The sequence below is a fragment of the Arachis duranensis genome, chromosome 10 (genome assembly GCF_000817695.3).
Source record: "Arachis duranensis cultivar V14167 chromosome 10, aradu.V14167.gnm2.J7QH, whole genome shotgun sequence".
Taxonomy (NCBI): domain Eukaryota; kingdom Viridiplantae; phylum Streptophyta; class Magnoliopsida; order Fabales; family Fabaceae; genus Arachis; species Arachis duranensis.
The window spans coordinates 28,763,667-28,781,996 of NC_029781.3; positions in this window are offsets into that span (position 1 = coordinate 28,763,667).

The following is an 18,330-nucleotide window of genomic DNA, read 5'->3' on the forward strand; positions in this document are numbered from 1 at the left end:
GAATCTAAGAGATATTCATTCAATCTGATGTAGAACGGAGGTGGTTGTCAGGCACACGTTCATGGGTTGAGGAAGGTGATGAGTGTCACGGATCATCACCTTCTCCACGGTTAGGCGCGAATAAACATCTTAGATAAGAACAAGCGTGTTTGAATGGAAAACAAAGGAATTGTATTAAATCATCGAGACGCTGCAGAGCTCCTCACCCCCAACAATGGAGTTTAGAGACTCATGCCGTCACAAAGTATGTAATTCAGATCTGAAAATGTCATGAGGTACAAGGAATGTCTGTAAAAGTTGTTTAAATAGTAAACTAATAACTTAGGTTTACAGAAAATGAATAGACTAAGATAATTGGTGCAGAAATCCACTTCTGGGGCCCACTTGGTGTGTGCTGGGGCTGAGACTAAAGCTTTCCACGTGCAAAGGCCTTTCTTGGCGTCAAACTTCAGGTTATGACGTGTTTTGGGTGTTCAACTCCGGATACTGACGTTTTTCTGGCGTTTAACTCCAGACAGCAGCATGAACTTGGCGTTTAACGCCAAGTTACGTCGTCTATACTCGATCAAAGTATGGACTATTATATATTGCTGGAAAGCCCTGGATGTCTACTTTCCAACGCCGTTGAGAGCGCGCCAATTGGACTCCTGTAGCTCCAGAAAATCCATTTCGAGTGCAGGGAGGTCAGGATCCAACAGCATCAGCAGTCCTTTTTCAGCCTAAGTCAGATTTTTGCTCAGCTCCTTCAATTTCAGTCAGAAAATACCTGAAATCACAGAAAAACACACAAACTCATAGTAAAGTCCAGAAATATGATTTTTGCCTAAAAACTAATATTATTTTACTAAAAACTAACTAAAACATGCTAAAATCTACATGAAATTACCCCCAAAAAGCATACAAAATATCCGCTCATCACTAAATAATTTTGGTACATTTTGAAATTAAATAAGATGCACTTGATTTCATTGACCTGGATTCGGTGTAATTAGTTCATGCAAGATAATTGTATTACTTCTGATATCATTTAAGCTATATTGATAACTTTTCTTGAATTAAAATTTATGTGCATGTATTTTTGTGGATTATGGAACCTAGTTTGTGTGCTTGTCTTGAATTGAGTTTTCTTGTATGTCATTATCATTAAGTAAGTTCGGTGCATTTTGAAATAAGGTGAATTTGGTCTGTATTTATTTTAAACTGAGTTTGTTTGTGTATCATCATTATTAAGTAATTTTGGTGCATTCTAGATTTGAACTGACGATGATGACAATAACAAAACGATGATGATAATAATGATGATGACGATGATGATGATGATGGAAGAAGAGGAGAAAAAAAGGAGATCGAAAAAATTCAAATGAGAAAAGAAAGAGGAGGAGGAGATGGAGGTAGTGGTGTGGTAGTGGTGACGACGATGAAAACGAAAGAAAAACATAAAAAAGGATGAGAAGGAGGTTATGATGATGGTATGATGACGACGATGACAATAATAAAAAAGAAAGATAAATAAAAAGAAGGAGGAAAAAAATAGCAGTAATGTATGTAAAAAAAAGAGCATTCAAAAAATAAAAAGAATATATGTGATGAGCGGATATTTTATACGTTTTTTGGTGGTATTTTCATGTAGTTTTTTGTATGCTTTAGTCACTTTTTAGTATATTCTTATTAGTTTTTATGTAAAAATTATATTTCTGGACTTTACTATGAGTTTTTGTGTTTTTCTGTGGTTTCAGTTATATTCTGGTTGAAATTGAGGAACCTGAGCAAAAATCTGATTCAGAGGCTGAAAAAGGACTGCAGATGCTGTTGGATTCTGACCTCCCTATACTCGAAATAAATTTTCTGGAACTACAGAAGCCCAATTGAAGCACTCTCAATTGCGTTGGAAAGTAGACATCTTGGGCTTTCCAGCAATATATAATAGTCAATACTTTTCTCGAGATTTGATAGCGCAAACTGGCGTTTCAACGCCAACTTTCTACTCTTTTTTGGCGTTAAACGCCAAAACTGGCATAAACGCTGGAGTTAAATGCCCAAACTGGCACCAAAGCTGGCGTTAACACCATGAATAGCCTATGCACGTGAAAGCTTTAATACTCAGCCCAAACACACACCAAGTGGGCCACGAAAGTGAATTTCTGCACTATCTATCTTAGTTTACCCATTTTCTGTAAACCTAGATTACTAGTTTAGTATAAAAACTACTTTTAGAGATTCATTTTGTACCTCATGACATTTTACATCTGAATTTGTATCTTTTACGGCATGAGTCTCTAAATCCCATGGTTGGGGGTGAGGAGCTCTGCTGTGTCTCGATGGATTAATGCAATTATTTCTGTTTTCTATTCAATCACGCTTGTTTCTATTCTAAGATATTCATTCACACTTCAACATGATGAATGTGATGATTCGTGACACTCATCACCATTCTCAACTTATGAACGCGTGCCTGACAACCACTTCCGTTCTACTTTAGATTGAGTGTGTATCTATTGGGTTCCTGGTTCACAAGTTTGATTGCCTCTCCTGACAACAAAGTGTTCAAATCCATGAAACCAGAGTCCTCGTGGTATAAGCTAGAATCAATTGGCAGCACTCTTGAGATCCGAAAAGTCTAAACCTTGTCTGTGGTATTCCGAGTAGGATCTGGGAAGGGGTGACTATGACGAGCTTCAAACTCACAAATGTTGGGCGCAGTGACAGTGTGCAAAAGGATCAATGGATCCTTTTCCAGCACAAGTGAGAACCGACTTATGATTAGCCCTACGGAACCCGTAGTTGGACCATTTTCACTGAGAGGACGGATGGTAGCCATTGACAACGGTGATCCACCAACATACAGCTTGCCATGGAGGAGCCTTGCGTGCGTGAAGAAGACAACAGTAGGAAAGCAGAGATTCAAAAGACAGAGCATCTCCAAAACCTCAACATGTTCTCCATTACTGCATAACAAGTGTTATTCATTTCATGTTCTTTTACTTTTTACAAACAAAACTCTTTTTATTATTAATCTCCTTACTAAGGTCTACAAGATAACCATAGATTACTTCAAACCGACAATCTCCGTGGGATCGACCCTTACTCACGTAAGGTATTACTTAGACGACCCAGTGCACTTGCTGGTTAGTGGCACCGGAGTTGTGAAAAGTGTGAATCACAATTCCGTGCACCAAGTTTTTGGCGCCGTAGCTGGGAATTGTTCGAGTTTGGACAACTGAAGGTTCATCTTGTTGCTTAGATTAGGAAAATTTTTTTTCTTTTTGGTTTATAGTCACTAAATTTGAGTCTTTTATTTTCCTCTCAAAAATTTTTTTCAAAAATCTTGTTTTTCTTTATCAATTTTTATTTTTTCCTTAAGTTTAGTTTCATGTTCTAAGTTTGGTGTCTTTTGTTGCTTTTCATCTTATACATTTTCGAATTATTAATGTCCAGGGTATAAAAATTTTTAAGTTTTGTGTCCTTTGTGTTTTTATTTTTCGTAAAAATTTTCAAAATTTATTTTTGGTGTTCATCTTGACATTCAAAGTATTCTTGGTGCTCATCTTTGTTTTAATTTAAAAACTTTAAGTTTGGTGTCACTTTGTTGTTTTTCTCTTTCCTCATTAAATTCAAAAAATCAAAAAAATATCTTTTCCTTGAATTCCTCATAAAATTTTGAATCCCTTAGGTCGACTTGGTCAAAATTTTTAAAATTATATCTTTTTCAAAACTTCCTAACCACCTTCTCTCCCTTCAATTTTTTTTTCGAAAATCCTCATAATTTTTTTTTCAAATCTTTTTAAATAATTAATTATTTTAGTTTCCAATTTTTTTATTTATTTAGTATTATTATTTATTTCGGTCCAAAAAATATCATAAAAGAATAAAACTTTTAGTCCACATCATCTCCCCTTCTTCATCATGAACCTAAGTGGAAATGAACAGTCCAAAAGGACTCTGGGGTCATATGCTAACCCCACTGCTGCTTCATATGGGGGTAGTATCTGTATAGCCCCCAATTAAAGCTAGCAACTTTGAGCTAAATCCTCAGCTTATTATCATGGTGCAGCAAAATTGCCAGTATTCCGGTCTTTCATAGGAAGAACCTACTGAGTTTCTGGCACAATTCTTACAAATTGCTGACATAGTACATGATAAAGAAGTAGATCAGGATGTCTATAGATTACTACTGTTCCCATTTGCTGTAAAAGATCAAGCTAAGAGGTGGTTAAATAACCAACCCAAAGCAAGCATACGAACATGGAAGCAGTTATCAGACAAATTCCAGAATCAATATTTCCCTCCAAAAAGGATGACACAGCTAAGGCTGGACATCCAAGAATTTAAACAAGGGGATAATGAATCTCTTTATGACGCCTGGGAGAGGTACAGAGAGATGCTAAGGAAATGCCCATCTGAAATATTTTCAGAATGGGTGCAATTAGACATCTTCTACTATGGGCTTACAGAAAAAGCTCAGATATCTCTAGACCACTCAGCTGGTGGATCTATACACATGAGAAAAACAAATGAAAAGGCTCAAGAACTCATTGATACAGTTGCCAGAAAATCAGCATCTGTATTTAAATAGTGAATTCTCCATGAAAGAAGAAGCTAAAGCAGTATCCACTGAACTTAATCCTCTAAAACAGGTTGCTAAACTCAACCAGCAAATACGCCTTCTAACAAAACAGTTAGCAGAATTCAAAGAAATGTTACAAGATACTAAAAATGCTAACAAAAACATGGAGGCACAATTAAATCAAACAAAACAGCAGCTATCCAGACAAATAACAGAAGAATGCCAAGCTGTTCAATTAAGGAGTGGCAAGACATTAAATGTCTCAACTCAAGGCAACAGAAAGTCAATGAAGGAACAACTGACAAAGGATGAGCAAACCACTGCCCAAAATCCCTCTGAGGACAGTAAGATCCCAGAGAGGAATAATTCTGGCATTCAAATGCCAGAAGAGGGTGAAAAATTGGCGTTAAACACCCATTGGACGTCCATCTGGCGTTTAAACACCAGAAAAGGGTGAAAAACTGGCGTTAAACGCACAGTCCATGTCCAGTTCTGGCGTTTAAACGCCAGAAAATGGTGGAAAATTGGCGTTAAACACCCATCCAACTCCTAATCCTGGCGTTCAAACGCCAATGAGAGATCAGACACCTACAAGTACTGATAGTAACCCCCCTAAGAAGGCTTCTCCAACCACCTCTTTAGGAAATAAACTTGTAGCAACTAAGGTTGAGGAATATAAAGCCAAGATGCCTTATCCTCAGAAACTCTGCCAAGCAGAACAGGATAAACAATTTGCCCGCTTTGTAGACTATCTCAGGACTCTTGAAATAAAGATCCCGTTTGCAAAGGCACTTGAGCAAATACCCTCTTATGCTAAGTTCATGAAAGAGATCTTAAGTCATAAGAAGGATTGGAGAGAAACTGAAAAAGTTCTCCTCACTGAAGAATGTAGTGCAGTCATTCTGAAAATCTTACCAGAGAAGCTTAAAGACCCCGGAAGCTTTAAGATACCATGCACATTAGAGGGTACTTGTACCAAGACAGCTCTATGTGATCTAGGGGCAAGTATCAACCTGATACTTGCATCCACTATCAGAAAGCTTGGTTTGACTGAAGAAGTCAAACTAACCCGGATATGTCTCCAACTTGCTGATGGTTTTATTAAAATGCCATCAGGCGTGATTAAGGACATGATTGTCAAGGTTGGGCCATTTGCCTTTCCCACTGACTTTGTAATGCTGGAAATGGAGGAGCACATGAGTGCAACTCTCATTCTAGAAAGACCTTTCCTAGCAATTGGACGAACCCTCATTGGTGTCCAAAAAGGGGAGGTGACCTTGAGAGTCAATGAGGATGAGTTTAAGTTGAATGCTGTCAAAGCTATGCAGCATCCAGACACATCAAAAGACTGCATGAGAGTTGATATTATTGACTCCCTGGTGGAAGAAGTCAATATGACTGAGAGTCTCGAATCAGAGCTAGAAGACATCTTTAAAGATGTTCAGCCTGATTTGGAGGGACCAGAGAAAACAGAAGAACCCCTGAAAACTCCTCAAGAAGAGGATAAGCCTCCTAAACCCGAGCTCAAACCACTACTACCATCCCTGAAATATGCGTTTTTGGGAGAGAATGCAACTTTTTCTGTGATCATAAGCTCTGCCTTAGAACCACAGGAAGAGAAAGCACTACTTTAGGTGCTAAAGACACATAAGACAGCTCTTGGGTGGTCCATAAGTGATTTTAAGGGCATTAGCCCAGCCAGATGCATGCACAAGATCCTATTGGAGGATGATGCTAAACCAGTGGTTCAACCACAGAAGCGGCTAAATCTGGCCATGAAGGAAGTGGTGCAGAAAGAGGTCACTAAATTACTAGAGGCTGGGAATATTTATCTTATTTCTGATAGCCCCTGGGTGAGCCCTGTCCAAGTTGTCCCAAAGAAGGGAGGTATGACAGTGATTCATAATGAAAAAAATGAACTGGTTCCTACAAGAACAGTTACAAGGTGGTGTATGTGTATTGACTACAGAAGGCTTAATACAACCACCAGAAAGGATCATTTTCCTTTACCATTCATAGACCAGATGTTAGAAGACTAGCAGGTCATGACTATTACTACTTTTTGGATGGCTATTCAGGCTATAACCAAATTGCAGTAGATCCTCAAGATCAAGAGAAAACAGCATTCACATGTCCATCTGGAGTATTTGCCTACAGAAGGATGCCATTTGGTCTGTGCAATGCACCTGAAACCTTTCAGAGATGCATGCTCTCTATTTTCTCTGATATCGTAGAAAAATTTTTGGAAGTCTTCATGGATGACTTCTCAGTATTTAGAGACTCATTCAGCTCCTGTCTTGATCATCTAGCACTTGTTCTGAAAAGGTGCCAAGAGTCTAACCTAGTTTTAAATTGGGAAAAATGTCACTTTATGGTGACTGAAGAAATTGTCCTTGGACATAAAATTTCGAACAAAAGAATAGAGGTGGATCAAGCTAAGGTAGAGGTAATTGAAAAATTACCACCACCCACCAATGTTAAGGTAATCAGAAGCTTTCTGGGACATGCAGGATTCTACAAGAGGTTTATAAAGAATTTTTCAAAAATCACAAAACCTTTGAGTAATTTGCTAGCTGTTGATACACCATTTATCTTTGACACAGAGTGTTTGCAGGCCTTTGAGACTCTGAAGGCTAAGTTGGTCACAGCACCTGTCATTTCTGCACCGGACTAGACATTACCATTTGAATTAATATGTGATTCCAGTGACCATGCTATTGGTGCAGTATTAGGACAAAGGCATAACATGCTTCTACACGTCATTTACTATGCTAGTCGTGTTCTAAATGACGCACAGAAAAATTACACAACCATAGAAAAAGAGCTGCTTGCAGTGGTCTATGCCATTGACAAGTTTAGATCCTATTTAGTAGGATCAAAAGTGATTGTGTACACTGACCATGCTGCTCTCAAATATCTACTCACAAAGCAGGATTCAAAACCCAGGCTCATAAGATGGGTGTTGCTTCTGCAAGAGTTTGATATAGAAATAAGAGACAGAAAAGGGACAGAGAACCAAGTAGCTGATCACCTGTCCCGGATAGAACCAGTATCAGGGGCGTCTCTTCCCCTGACTGAGATCTCTGAAACTTTTCCGGATGAGCAACTCTTTGCCATTCAGGAAATATCATGGTTTGCAGACATTGCAAACTATAAGGCTGTAAGATTCATACCCAAAGAGTACAGTAGACAGCAAACAAAAAATTAATTTCTAATGCAAAGTACTACTTGTGGGATGAACTATATCTCTTTAAGAGATGTGCAGACAGAATGATCCACAGATGCGTGCCTGGAGAAGAAGCACAGAAGATCCTATGGCATTTCCAGGATCACAATATGGAGGACATTTCGGAGGTGAGCGAACTGCCACAAAAGTCTTCCAATGTGGCTTCTACTAGCCTACACTCTATAGAGACTCCCGAGAGTTTGTATGTAACTGTGATAGTTGCCAGAGAGCTGGTAATTTGCCTCACGGTTATGCCATGCCTCAGCAAGGGATCTTAGAAATTGAGTTGTTTGATGTATGGGGTATTGATTTCATGGGGCCTTTCCCACCATCATACTCAAACACTTACATTCTGGTGGCAATAGATTATGTATCCAAATGGGTAGAGGCAATTGCCACACCCACTAATAATACTAAGATAGTGCTGAAGTTCCTTCAGAAGCATATCTTCAGCAGATTTGGTGTCCCCAGAATACTAATCAGTGATGGAAGAACTCATTTCTGCAATAAACAGCTTGACTCTACTATGATCCGATATGGAATTAACCATAAAGTGGCAACTCCATATCATCTACAGACAAATGGACAGGCTGAAGTCTCAAATAGGGAACTAAAATGAATCCTGGAACGGACTGTAAGTACCGTAGAAAGGATTGGGCAAAGAGTCTGGATAATACTCTATGGGCATACAGAACTGCATTCAAAACTCCTATAGGGACCTCTCCATACCAGCTTGTGTATGGAAAAGCCTGCACTTGCCAGTGGAACTGGAACACAAGGCCTACTGGGCAACCAGATTCCTAAACCTTGATGCCAAGTTAGCTGGAGAGAAAATATTGCTCCAGTTGAATTAGCTAGAGGAATTCAGACTCAATGCTTTCGAAAATGCAAAAATTTACAAAGAGAAAGCAAAAAGGTGGCATGACAAGAAACTGTCATTCAGAGTCTTTGAGGCAGGACAGAAGGTTCTGCCATTTAACTCTAGGCTCATGTTGTTACCTGGGAAATTAAAATCCCGGTGGAAGTGACCATATGTGATCACAAGTGTGTCACCATATGGATATATAGAGTTTCAGGATATTGACTCTGAGAAAAAGTTCATTGTTAATGGACAAAGAGTCAAATATTATCTTGAAAACAATATTGAGCCAGAATGCTCAAAACTGAGACTAGACTAAAACTCAGTAAAAGTCCAGCTAAAGATAATAAAGAAGCGCTTACTGGGAGGAAACCCAGTCATTAGCAAAGGTTCTTGTTATTTAAATAATAATTATAGGAGTTTGATATAAATTATCTTTAAGGTTAATTGTCAAAATGCAGAAGTTCATAGAGTTACAGAAGGATTCAGAGCACAAAACAGAGAAAAGGAGCTCACTGGCTCGAAAACGCCAGTAAGAGGCATTTTGGGCGTTAAACACCAGAATGCGTACCATTCTGGGTGTTTAACACCAGTATAGATACCTTTTTGGGCATTAAATGCCAGAATGGGCACCATTCTGGGCGTTTAACACTAGAGTTGTAGCATCCTGGGCGTTCAGAAAAATGCCCAATGACAAAGGATTCCTGGTGTTTAACGCCAGCCAGGGAATGGTGAGAGGTCTTCAAGCTGCGTCAACTATAAGATGATCCATAATCCTTTAATAGGAGAATGGTGAGAGTAGATAAGTGTTTGGACCAAGTTCTAGAGGACATATGTCTCCCTGGAACTAAGTGGATAACCAACTCAAAAGGTGTCCCAAACCAATTCAAGAGAGGAGATCTCAAACCAGTTGCTAGGGGCTAGTTGGACTTCATTGGGCATTCTATACTACCCACTAGCAATCGCTCTGAGGTCACTATCAAAAGAGCAATGTTGATTCATTACATTATGCTGGAAAACAAAGTGGAGATTCGTCATCTAATTTCTTGAGAGATTTACACAATTGCAAATAAGAACTCCACTGAAGCCAAATTGGCTTACCCAAGCTTAATCTCTCTGCTATGTAAAGATGCTAGGATAAAGATGGGAGTGGATGAGTTCATCTCAGTCGAGCATCCAATCACTAAAAAGTCAATAAAGGGATAACAAGTACACGACAACTCCATCAAGAGGAGGGCACAGGAGTTCCTCCCAGAAATCCCTTAAATTGACTACTGGATCCGCTAGAAGCATTTGTCATCAAGCTACAAGAAGCTATGGATCAACTTAAGGAAGAATAGCAAAATCAAAATAGCATGCTCTGCAAGCTACTTAAGGAACAAGAAAAGCAAGGGCGTAAGCTACAGGAGCTGAAGCGCCAGAAGCTCTCCCTTGAGGGACCAGACAGCTCACAGATTGAAGGAGCATCCATCTCCCAAAATAAAGGTTGTTGAGTCCTAATCTTAAATCTGTGATAACTTTTATTATTAGAAACCTATCTTAAGAATTACATGAGTATTAGTAATTAGGGTCTTTGTTTTTATTTTTATTTTTTATTATCTCCAAGTAAGCTATAATTTATTCTTCTCATCATCACTAAACATGAATAAAATAGTATATTTTCTTTAGAGTGAGGAGGCAATTATTTCAAGTTTTCAATAAGAAAAATTCTAATTATTTTTATGTGGTGGCAACACTTTTTGTCTTCTGAATGAATGCTTGAACAGTGCATATTTTTTATAGTGAAGTTTATGAATGTTAAAATTGTTGGCTCTTGAAAGAATGATAAAAAGAAAGAGAATTGTTATTGATAATCTAAAAAATCATAAAATTGATTCTTGAAGCAAGAAAAAGCAGTGAAAAATACAAAGCTTGCAAAAAAAAATGAAAAAAAGAAAAAGCAAGCAGAAAAAGCCAATAGCCCTTTAAACCAAAAGGCAAGGGTAAAAAAGATCCAAGGCTTTGAGCATTAATGGATAGGAGGGCCCAAGGGAATAAAATCCTGGCCTAAGCGGATAAATCAAGCTGTCCCTAACCATGTGCTTGTGTCATGAAGGTCCAAGTGAAACGCTTGAGACTGAGTGATTAAAGTCGTGATCCAAAATAAAAGAGTGTGCCTAAGAACTCTGGGCACCTCTAACTGGAGACTCTAGCAAAACTGAGTCACAATATGAAAGGTTCACCCAGTTATGTGTTTGTGGCATTTATGTATCCTGTAGTACTACTGGAAAACAAGATGCTTAGGGTCACAGCCAAGACTCATAAAGTAGCTGTGTTCAAGAATCAACATATTAAACTAGGAGAATCAATAACACTATCCGAATTCTAAGTCCCTATGGATGCCAATCATTCTGAATTTCAAAGGATAAATTGAGATGCCAAAACTGTTCAGGAGCAAAAAACTACTAGTCCCGCTCATCAAATTAGAATCTGAGCTTCACTTAAAACTCTGAGATGTATTGCCTCTTGATTTTCTTTCTACCCTATTTTATTTATCTAGTTTCTTGGGGACAAGCAGCAGTTTAAGTTTGGTGTTGTGATGAGCAGATATTTTATACACTTTTTGGTGGAATTTTCATGTAGTTTTTAGTATGCTTTAGTCACTTTTAGCATATTTTTATTTGTTTTTATGCAAAAATCACATTTCTGGACTTTAATATGAGTTTTTGTATTTTTCTGTAATTTCAGGTATTTTCTGGCTGAAATTGAGGGACCTGAACAAAAATATGATTTAGAGGCTGAAAAAGGACCGCATATGCTGTTGGATTCTGACCTCCCTGCACTCGAAATGGATTTTCTGGAGCTACAAATGCCCAATTCGCACACTATTAATTGTGTTAGAAAGTAGACATCTTTGGCTTTCCAGAAACATATAATAGTCCATACTTTTTCCGAGATTTGATAGCGCAAACTGGCGTTTCAACGCCAACTTTCTACCCTTTTCTGGCGTTAAACGCCAAAACTGGCATAAAAGCTGGAGTTAAACACCCAAAGCTGGCACCAAAGCTGGTGTTTAACACCAGGAATAGCCTATGCACATGAAAACTTCAATGCTCAGCCCAAACACACACTAAGTGGGCCCGGAAGTGAATTTCTGCACTATCTATCTTAGTTTACCCATTTTCTGTAAGCCTAGGTTACTAATTTAGTATAAAAACTACATTTAGAGATTCATTTTGTACCTCATAACATTTTACATCTGAATTTGTATCTTCTACGGCATGAGTCTCTAAACCCCATGATTGGGGGTGAGGAGCTCTGCTGTGTCTCGATGGATTAATGCAATTATTTCTGTTTTCTATTCAATCACGCTTGTTTCTATTCTAAGATATTCATTCTCACTTCAACATGATGAATGTGATGATCCGTGACACTCATCACCATTCTCAACTTATGAACGCGTGCTTGACAACCACCTCCGTTCTACCTTAGATTGAGTGTGTATCTCTTGGGTTCCTGGTTCACGAGTTTGATTGCCTCTCCTGACAACAGAGTGTTCAAATCCGTGAAACCAGAGTACTCGTGGTATAATCTAGAATCAATTGGTAGCACTCTTGAGATCTGGAAAGTCTAAACCTTGTCTATGGAATTCCGAGTAGGATCTGGAAAGGGGTGACTGTGACGACCTTCAAACTCACAAATATTGGGCGCAATGACAGTGTGCAAAAGGATCAATGGATCCTATTCCAGCACGAGTGAGAACCAACAGATGATTAGCCCTACGGAACCCGTAGTTGGACCATTTTCACTGAGAGGACGGATGGTAGCCATTGACAACGGTGATCCACCAACATACAGCTTGCCATGGAAGGAGCCTTGCGTGCATGAAGAAGACAACAGTAGGAAAGCAGAGATTCAGAAGACATAGTATCTCTAAAACCTCAACATGTTCTCCATTACTGGATAACAAGTATTATTCATTTCATGTTCTTTTACTTTTGACAAACAAAACTCTTTTTATTATTAATCTCCTGACTAAGGTCTACAAGATAACCATAGATTGCTTCAAACCGACAATCTCCGTGGGATCGACCCTTACTTACGTAAGGTATTACTTGGACGACCCAGTGCACTTGCTGGTTAGTGGCACCGAAGTTATGAAAAGTGTGAATCACAATTTCGTGCACCAATATGCATGAAATATAAAATATGTTGACAACTTAATTGAAATTGATTAACTATTTTATTTAGTTATAGAGTATTTTTGTAACACTCTAATTAGCCTAAGCCTTACCTCGCGTCGTAAAGCAAAGGTTAATCAAAGGTTACGACAGTTCTAAGGTTATACATATGTTATATAGAAGGAGATAGTAATATCTAGAAGCCTGATGAAAGGTATAGCTCAAAATATGGATTTTTAAAAGCGCAAAACGTACTAACGAAGCTACTGACTTAAAGCATAAGAAAACAAGTATAGGATAATAAAACATTATAATATAATATAGTATAATATCATAAGATGCTAGCCACAACTCGTGGAGTTTAGGCCGGCTAGCCAGATACAGACCATATATGAAACCAGACAGTAAAAACAGCTTATACAAATTTTGTTCTCTCAAACACAAGCCTCTAGGCAAAACAAAATACAGGAGTGAGAGACATATTCAAAATACATCAAAGACTCAAAAAAAATATCCAGATCCTCTGCTTCTGTCACCAACCAGACAACTCACCGAGGTGGGTTGCGATCTGCATATGAAAAACACAACAAAAATATGGTATGAGAACCAGAGGTTCTCAGTATGGTAACAGTGCCTAGTGATGTAGGATATAAGACTCCAGGACGCCAAAGGCGATCCTAGACACCATATCCATCACAAGAATTCAAACTTAAAGCACACTAAACCAAAACAGCATAATATATAATTCCTTAATACAACTTAAGCCGTAGTACCCTAACAGGGTAATCTATCTTTGGAAATTTCTACTCTAATCAAACACCACTGTCCCGCAGCCTTCACCAACCGATCTGCCATGCAATCCCATCGCCACCGCCTTCCGAACCTCCCCAGCTCCAGCAAAGCACAAGTATATACAATACAAGTAAAACACAAGTAGAGGCATATACAACAATCAATACAAGTAGCAATTAGACATGTTTAACAGATAGGGAGAAACAATATCAAATCAGCAAAGCATACAAATAGGTAAAAAATGCATATGATGAATGCCTGCCCTATCGGTTGGGATATCACATTTTCGGTTCCACTACCAACCCGACATATCTCTATGGAGATGTTTCCCTTCGTATCATGGTGTGGGAGCCCCCGAGATATAGTGCTCAGATCACTACCCAGGGTTTTGCGCCTGTATGCTCTGATGATCCGAAGGGATGCAAGCGGGATCTATTGCCTCCGACCTCACATCTAAGTGCAAGCGAGATGAACCACCGCCCTTACGCCGCCGCCGCTACCTCGATAGGCGGGATCCAACCTCGGCCCCTGTCGGGCGCATAGCGTCTCATAATTTGAATAAAAAGTAGTACAGTGGTTTTCAAAACATTTTTAGCACAAGATGGATCCAACACTTCATTCAGAGTCCTTGACTCTCTTCAACTACTGTTCTTTCACATTTCATTTCCTTGCTTCCACATCTCATTCATCAACCATTCATCACACATCACAACCTCCCTAGTACAACAGAAACTTAGTACTCCGTTTGCTAACTTTTTTCAAATAATAGTGTCTAAAACCCTTAAACCATTTCCCATGTTTGAGCACCCAAAAATATGTCCAAAATTCTTAAAAAGGTGTTATAGAAGTTTAGAACCTCGTCGGGAAGGTGAAATAGTTGAAAACAAAGCAAAATGTGAGAAACAGGGCGTGTGCGTCCGCACAGGGGTGTGCGTGAGCACGCCCAAGAAATTTTTAAAAGTGTGCATACGCACAGGTGTCAATACATGAAAGGGTCTGTTCACTCGCACAACTTGTGCCAGCACCCCCAACAGACTGGCCTCCCCAACGTGTGCGTGCGCATAGGTCTGTGTACGCACAGGTTGCAATCTTCCATTGGTGTGCGTGTGCACAAGCTGTGCCAGCGCTGCAAGCAAACTGCCTGTCTCTGCGTGTGTAGACGCACAGGTCTGTGCATGCGCACAGGTCACAATTTTCACAGAGTGTGTGTGCGCACAAGGCTGTGCGTGCGCACATACAAAAAAAACTCAAAATTCTGTAACTTTGTAAAATTTCAAATTTTTAACACCAACTTTGAATGATCATAACTTCCTCTACAAAATTCCAAATTTCACAAACTTTATATCAATTTAAAGGTTTTTCAAAGATCTTTAATTCTAAATAAATCTCAACCAATTTTGAAAATCGAGGCAAAAGTTATGATCCGAAAAAATTCACCAAAAAACCAACTTTTACCATAAACCACAATTTTTACAATTCTTTTCTAAAACAAAACCAAAATCAAACCAAACCATTCCAGACTCCAATTTTCATCAAAATCAACCCACTATGTCATAATACACTAACAATACCCCATTTTCCTTCACACCTCACCAATGTCCAGCTTAAGATCCACAACTTATCCACTAGCTCCTCTTTCTTGATACTCCTCCAAGCAATTGTTAAAGACTTCTAACTCAAAGCGTCTGCTACCACATTCACCTTTCCAGGGTGATAACTCATTTCAAAATCGTAGTCCTTAAGCAACTCCATCCATCTTCTCTAACGCATATTAAAATCTTCCGGATCAAAGATGTCCTTGAGACTCTTATGATCATAAAAGGACGCTACACCTGACTCCATACAAGTAGTGCTTCCAAATCGTTAGCGCGAACACAAATGCTGCTAATTCCAAGTCATGAGTTGGGTAGTCCACCTCATGCGGTCTCAACTGATGCCATGTGTAAGCCACCACATTCTTGTGTTGCATCAACATGCAACCTAAACCCTTCAAAGAAGCATCACAGTATACTTCGAATGGTTTATGCGGTTCCAACAAGATTAAAACAGGTGCTAACGTTAACTTCTGCTTCAATATTTGAAAACTCTCTTCACACCCTGGGGTCCAAAAAGGCACTTCATTCCTTATCAACTTTCCCATCGGTAGTGCAATCCAGGAAAATCCTTCAATGAATCTCCGGTAATACATGGCTAAACCCAAGAAGCTTCTGACTTCCGTCACCATTTTTCAGTCTTTCTCATTCCATCACCGTTTCCACCTTAGAAGGATCTACAGTTATTCCTCCTTTGCTCACCACGTGACCTAAGAACTTCACTTCCTCCTCCCAGAACGCACACGTCGACAACTTGGCGTACAACTTCCACTGCGTCACTCTGATTATCGTCATTAAGAATCCGAAAGTTTTTCTTAAACCAAATACCGATTTTGTAATATTTGTCAAAAACTTTAAAACAGCCTCAATCTAAATGAGTCCATTGTTGAAACCTTATAAAAAGAGTCAAAAACCGTTTAATTGTAAATTAAACATGTTAAAGCATGATTTGTCTAAATTCATCTGAAACCTTTAAATAAAAAGCTTTTGCATTCGAATCCCTTTTGTTAAATTAAAATTTACAACCCAAAATCACAAGTGAACAAAATCTTAGGACTCACTTTTTCCCTTCTAAATTGTCTCATTTGATCAAAATTTCAAATCTTAGTTTCAAAACCAAATCATTCAAAACAGTTCATTCTAGACTAGGTCACTGTTGAATTTTCTAAAAGAAGTCAAAATAGTTTACTCGGAAGTTGCCTACTTCCAATCATGATTTTCTTAAATTAAAACTTTTCAAATTAAATCCCTTTCGATAAAAGAAATTAGAAACAAATTTTCACATTTAAACAAATTTAGAGAACTTACTGTTCGTTTAAACCTTATCTTTTAAATTAAGAGTTCCGACTAGCTTTAAAAATGAATTATTTAAGCCAAAGTCCCAAACCAGAGTAGAAATCATTCTAAATCTTAGAACCGCAAATTCATAGTTAAAAAGGGAGCCGCCAAAACTTCCAGTCATACTTGTAAACCATTCTGGCATGTCCACTCTGATCATTCATCACCACAAGTCCGAAATCCTCGGCTACCGCCACTAGAATCCTCCTTTCCCATGGTTTACTCCCAGCAAAACCCTAAGCTCTCCTGACCCTAACGATGACTTTGCAAAAGATATAACCAAGCTATCCTCAGGTCTAGGCAATATAACACTCAAAACATACGCTTATCTCTCATAGGAGGATCCGACCCCGTCGCATCACGTGCATCCAAAGTACACACATGGCCTGACTGTTGATTCTGATCCTTATCTCGGTTCCTCTCGCAGCGACAAAACTTAGATATATGCCCAGGTTTCCCACAATTATAGCATTAACCATTTCCTTTCGCCTGAGGAAACTGAGCTTTGTTGCCCCTTCTGAAGTTTCCTTGACCTTGCAGATACTGGGGAGTATGTCCATCTTTCTTGAAGTTTTGTCCCCTTGGTCCGAGGTGATCATCGAGTTCCCTTCTAGAATTTCCTCCATGAGTGTTCCTTGACGGGGCTACTATCCTTGCATTTTCTTTAACAAACCTCGCCGTGTCCACCAATTCCGAAAATCTCCTCATCGTTAGTGGAGCCACAGCACGCCTCCTCTCTCAACCCCACTTCGTATCCGATATATTTTCATTCCTCATAAGACTCAGGAGTACCCTGACTTATCCTCGAGAACCTACAGAGTCCCTCAAACTTGCTGGTGTATTCTGCTATAGTCATAGACCCTTGCTTCAGCTGCAAGAGCTCCAATTCTTTGGCCTCCCTTAATGACTCATAAAAGTATTTCCTGTAGAAAGCTTCCCCGAATAACGGCCAGGTAATGTTCACGTTCTATTGGTGTCGCAGTCGGCGCTCTCCTTGCCACCATTATTTCTTGCCACCATTGTTGAGCTTCTTGCACTAGTTGATAAGTCACATATTCCATGAACTTGTCATACGATACATGTTAAGTTAGCAATGCACGCTCCACAGCCTGGAACCAGTCGTCTGCTTCAGTATGGTTTATCGAACCATTGAAAACCAGTAGGCCAGCTTTCCAAAAAGCAGCTATAGTCTTCGGGACACCACTCAAGCTGTCCGCAGTACCTTCTCTGTTTTCGTTCCCGCTTCCGACCGGTTGGATTGACCTCCGCACAACTTGCAGAGTCGCAGCAGTATTCGCTTCCATGGTGTTCACCAAGTTCGCCATCGCCTCCATGAACCTGGCATGGTTATCAGCCGGTTGCTCATTCCTACTCTCTCGTAAACGTGCTCGACCTCGTCCGCGAGTGGCCATTGGGTTTCCTATCTACACCAAATAATCGATATCGAGGTGATCAGTCCCAATATCAAAAGCCTAGTATTTCAATTATCCCAAACAGGCACTCACAAATAAGCATGCTATGAAATATCAAGTAGATAACCTAATAGCATCAAAGAAAAGACACATAAAGTATGCAATGAATCACAATCGGTCCATCCCTCATGCTCACGAGGACAAACTGCTCTGATACCACTAAATGTGATACCCTAATTACCCTAAGCCTTACCTCGTGCCGTAAATTAAAGGTTAATCAAAGGTTATGACAATTCTAAAGCTCATACGTATTTATATATAGAAAGAAATAATAATTCTAGAAGCCCGATGAAGAAATAAGCTCAAAAATAGAGGCACAAGATATAC